Consider the following 5484-nt stretch of genomic DNA (forward strand, 5'->3'; position numbering starts at 1 on the left):
CCACCTGGGATAGTTAATAAAAACCTCAAATGGCCCTAACCGGTTTGGCTCAGTGGATAGAGTGTCGGCCTGCGGACTGAAGGGTCCCAGGTTTGATTCCGGTCAAGGGCATGTACCTTGGTTGCGGGCACATCCCCAGTGGGGGGTGTGCAGGAGGCAGCTGATCAATGTTTCTCTCTCATCGATGTTTCTAACTCTCTATCCCTCTCCCTTCCTCTCTGTAAAAAATCAATAAAACATATATTTTAAAAAAAAACAAAACCTCAAATGGCCTTAAACCCTAACAACAGATCTGATGTAATTGGTTGAGGTGGGGCCCCAGCATGGGAGTTATTTTTAAAAAAATACATATTCTTATTGATTTCAGAGAGGAAGGGAGAGGGGGAGAGAGAGAGAGAAACATCAATAATGAGAGAGAACCATCGATTGGCTGCCTCCTGTACCCCCCACACTGGGGATCAAGCCCACAACCTGGGCATGTGCCCTTGACCGGAGTCGAACCCGGGACCCTTCAGTCCACAGGCTGATGCTCTAGCCACTGAGCCAAATCAGCTAGGGTGGGGTCACTTTTTTAAGTATCCTAAGGGATTGTAATGTGTAGCCAGGGCTGAAAATCACTGACCTAGGACATAGTAAGTAAGCTATTTTTATTTATTATTATTTTCTAAAAAATATATATTTTATTGATTTTTTACAGAGAGGAAGAGAGAGGGATAGAGAGTTAGAAACATCGATGAAAGAGAAACATCGATCAGCTGCCTCCTGCACACCCCCAACTGGGGATGTGCCCGCAACCAAGGTACATGCCCTTGATCAGAATCGAACCCGGGACCTTTCAGTCCGCAGGCCGACGCTCTATCCACTGAGCCAAACCGGTTTCGGCAATAAGCTATTTTTAAAAATAAAAGTAATGGTTTTATTATGGTCAGGCAGAAAGAACACAAGCCTAGGTGTCCAAAGGCCTGGATTCTGTTACTTATTTTTCATTTACAGGCTGTTTGATCTTGGGCAAATCACTTGCTGTCTCTTAACCTGTATTCTTCCATGTAAACTGAGGATAACTTCTGTCTAGTCTTAATTCACAGGGCTATCAGGACATGTGAAATGTGTGTGAAATGGCTATTTATTTATTTACAAAAAAATATATATTTTTACTGATTTCAGAGAGGAAGGAAGAGGGAGAGAGAGAGGGATAGAAACATCAATGATGAGAGAGAATCATGGATCTGCTGCCTCCTGAATGCCCCACACTGGGGATTGGGCCCACAACCTGAGCATATACCCTGACCGTGAATCGAACCATGACCTTCTAGTTCATAGGTCAATGCTCAACCACTGAGTCACACCGGCCAGGCTGAAATGGCTCTTTAAATTGTATACTAATGTAAGGCATTATTGGGAAGTAAAAGATGTGATCTCTTTCCTCAAAGGATAACAAACACTTGAGGGCCACTGCCCTCAGCTGGTCTGTACACCAGCGGGAGACCCACAGACTGACAGCTATGAAGATGGAAAGAGATGGCCTGGGTTCATAAGCCCTCACTCTGAGGGCCAAATGGCCCAATGGTTATGGATTCTCTGCAGTACTACAAAGTCCCAGCAGTGGGCAGCCTTGTCTTAGTTCCAGACAAGGGTTTGTGTATGGCCATCCAAGCCAATCTGTTTTTTAAGAAGTTTATGTGAATGTTTCCAGATTTTATGTATTTTTATTTGCCATTGTATCAGAATACATAAAGTAATTGCTAACTCAGGAATTCAAACCAGAACAGCAATGTGAGAAGTAAAAGAAATGAAAACGAGTCTTTACTTCCTTAAGGCTCTTTGGCAGTAGATCTTAGCAAAATGTTTTTTCTAGATTTCTTTTTAATCAACATTTGGACTTTTGATGATTACATCCATATTGATCCATACTGGGTTTATATTTCATCCACGCAAATTAGGTGTGCACATGTAATGAAAACAATACTGCACTCGTTTTAACCAATTAACAAGAATCCGTCACCCTTTTACTCTAAACATAACCCAAGGTCACAGGAAATCAAGTCCCAGGCCCCCAGACCTGACTCTGCAGAGTTTGTATGAAAGTGCACAGGGCTTCTATTTAGCTCCAAGTATCATGATAATAGCTACCATTTATTAAGCCATTACTATGTGCCGGATGCTTCATTTACAAACTGCTACTCCTCATAGCACATTAACGGAGGTCATAACCATCCTCATTTTTCAAAGAATTTCTGCCCCCGGTCACACAGCTGATATAGAGGGCAGTTTCCAGCTAGGCCTCCTGTCTGCCAAGCTCATGGTAACTCACTGTAACACTCAGTTGTTCTAGTCCCAAGAGCTTTGGCTTGGAGACTCTCTGAAGTCTCGGCCAAGGCCTCAGGCAGCATGTGGAGAGGAGGTGCCCTTTCCCACAGCTCCCTGCTCTATCCTGCAGGAGCTGCCCCAGAGCTTTATCACCCTGCGGCTCAGAGGATTCCTGGCACCTACTCCCAGAAGGAAATCTAAGTGAACGAGGGCAGGGCTGGAATAACAATATGAATCCAAGGAATGAAGTAAATAAGGGGCAGAGGCTTGAATTTTCAGTCTCTTGCGGGACCTTGATGGAAACTCCGTTTATAAGCCGTGTGGGCTCTTCCTGAATCCAGGAAAAAGGACAGCCGGAGGTCTGTCTCTATAGCAGCAGGGCCTGTGCACCCAGCCAAGGCTTTCTGTGGCTACTGGGAAGAGGGTGTTGAAAATCTTGGACAGCACTAATCTTTAGAATAATGCAGTGCTTTTATATGAACACTTCACTTCATGTTGCCCTACACCTTTTTTTAAAAAAATATACATATTTTTTATTGATTTCAGAGAGGAAGGGAGAGGGAGAGAGAGATAGAAACATCAATGATGAGAATCATTGATTGGCTGCCTCCTGCATGCCCCCTACTGGGATCGAGCCTGCAACCAGGGCATGTGCCCTTGACTGGAATCGAACCCAGGACCTTTCAGTCTGCAGGCTGACACTCTATCCACTGAGCCAAACCAGTGAGCACACCATACACCTTTTAAGGATCAACATTTATCTATATTACATATGGTAGGCAGTGAAACTGTTCTCCAAAGTTTTTGAGGTTTTGTTGGTCCTTATTTTATCTTTCTCTCGCTCTTTAAAAAAAATCTTTATTATTGAGAGCATTATAAGATGTCCCTCCACCCGGTTCCTGCCCTGCCCTGCCCCAGGCCTTTACCACCCTTTTGTCGGTGTCCATAGGTAAGATTTTTGGTTAATCTCCCCCCCCCCCCCACCTCACCTTCCCTCTGAGATTTGTCAGTCTGTTTCATGTTTCCATACCTCTGATTCTATTTAACTCACTAGCTTACTTTTCATTAGATTTCCTGTTCATTTATTTTGATTTTTAGGTTCAATTGTTGATAGATATGTATATATTGCCATTTTACTCATATTTCTTCTTCTTCTTCTTCTTCTTCTTCTTCTTCTTCTTCTTCTTCTTCTTCTTCTTCTTCTTCTTCTTCCTCTTCCTCCTCCTCCTCCTCCTCTTCCTCCTCCTCTTTCTCCTCCTCCTCTTTCTCCTCTTTCTCCTCCTCCTCCTCCTCCTCCTCTTCTTAAACAATATCCTTCAACATTTCATGTAATACTGGCTTTGTAGTGATGAACTCCTTTAACTATTTCTTGTCTGTGAAGCTCTTTATCTGACCTTCAATTCTAAATGATGGCTATGCTGGTTAGAGTAATCTTAGTTGTAGGTCCTTGCTATTCATCACCTTGAATATTTCTTGCACTCCCTTCTGGCCTGCAAAGTTTCTGTTGAGAAATCAGCAGACAGTCATATGGATACTCCCTTGTTGGTAACTGATTGCTTTTCTCTCACTGCTTTTAAGATTCTCTCTTTGTCTTTAACCCTTGGCATTTTAATTATGATGTGTCTTGGTGTGGGCCTCTTTGGGTTCCTCTTGTTTAGGACTCTCTGCACTTCCTGGACTTATAAGTCTATTTCTTTCACCAGGAAGGGGAAGTTTTCTGTCATTATTTCTTCAAGTAGGTTTTAAATATCTTGCTCTCTCTCTCTTCTCCTTCTGGCATCCCCATGTAGTAAATGCTGGTACGCTTAAAGTTATCCCAGAGGCTCCTTACACTATCTTCATATTTTTGGATTATTTTTTATTTTTCCTCTTCTGATTGGTTGGTTTTGTTTCCTCATATTCTAATTGTTGATTTGATTCTAAGAATCCTCTCCTCTACTGTTGAATCCCTGTAATTTATTATTTATTTCAGTTAGTATATGCTTAATTTCTGACTGATTTTTTTTTTGTCTTTGACATTCTTAAAAGTCCCACTAAGTCCGTTGAAGCTCTCTTTGAGTCCCTTGAAGCTCTCATAAAGATCCTTGAGTAACCTTATAACCATTGTTTTGAACTCTGTATCCAGTAGTTTGCTTGCTTCCATTTCTTTCATTTGGGACATGTTTCTTAATCTCCGCATTTTGGCTGATTTCCTGTGCTAATTTCTATGTATCAGGTAGAGCTGTTATGTCTCCTGAAATTGGTAGAGTGGCCTCGTGTAGTAGGTGTCCTGTAGGGCTCAGTGGCTCAGCCTCCCCAGCACCTGAGCTGGGCACTCTAGGTGTGCCCCTGTGTGCACAGTCTTGTTGTAATTGAGCCTTGATTGCTGTTGATGTCACTGGGAGGAACTGATCTCCAGGCCAATTGGCTGTGAGGACCAGCTGAGACTACAGTGGATGTACTACTATGCAGGAGACACCCTATGGAGCAGGACTTGCTTCATTGGGGCTTTGGTGCTCACTGAGTCTTCCCCTTGAGTGTGTTGCTTGTAGATGTGTAGAGTTGTAATCTGGTATGGTATGTAGACCATTTCCTTCCTTGTTGTGATTCTTCTTCATGAAGACTAGTTCCCCCTTGACAGCCTCAGTCTCTGTGTCCAGCTGTGGCCAAGTGATATTGATGTCATTGGTACCTTTTGGAACCCATTGATGTCACTCTCCACAGACTGTCGCATGGCCAGCTCCATCTCATACTTGACTCTGAGGTCTTCAGCAGCAAGACAGGCATTGTCAATCTGCAGAATGATGCAGGCATTGTCCGCAGAACTTGCAAAGATCTGAGGCCTCAGGTCCTAGATCAAGCACGTCAAACTCAAAGGCTAACATGGAGTAATGCCTCCAGCCTCTGACCTGGGGTCCCTTCTTCTCTAGGTGTTACTGCATTTTGCTCTTCAGTCCTGATTATCAGCCTCCAGGCTCCTCACCCTCTCCAGATAGAGCTTAGATGGACATTCAGGCATTGCATAGTCTCCTTCTCTCTCTGGATGCCCCCTATGTCCTCCGGACCCCTGAGCCACCAACTGCCCCAGGTGCTGGGGGAGTGGGACAGAGATCTGGGAGCCTGAGTTTTCAGAGACACTGGCCATGCTGCTGGCTAGCCAGGCCTGGTGGCTGGGCGACTGCATGGAGCCCAGGGTCC

The sequence above is a fragment of the Cnephaeus nilssonii genome (assembly GCF_951640355.1).
Source record: "Cnephaeus nilssonii genome assembly, chromosome: 12".
In the NCBI taxonomy this organism is placed as follows: domain Eukaryota; kingdom Metazoa; phylum Chordata; class Mammalia; order Chiroptera; family Vespertilionidae; genus Cnephaeus; species Cnephaeus nilssonii.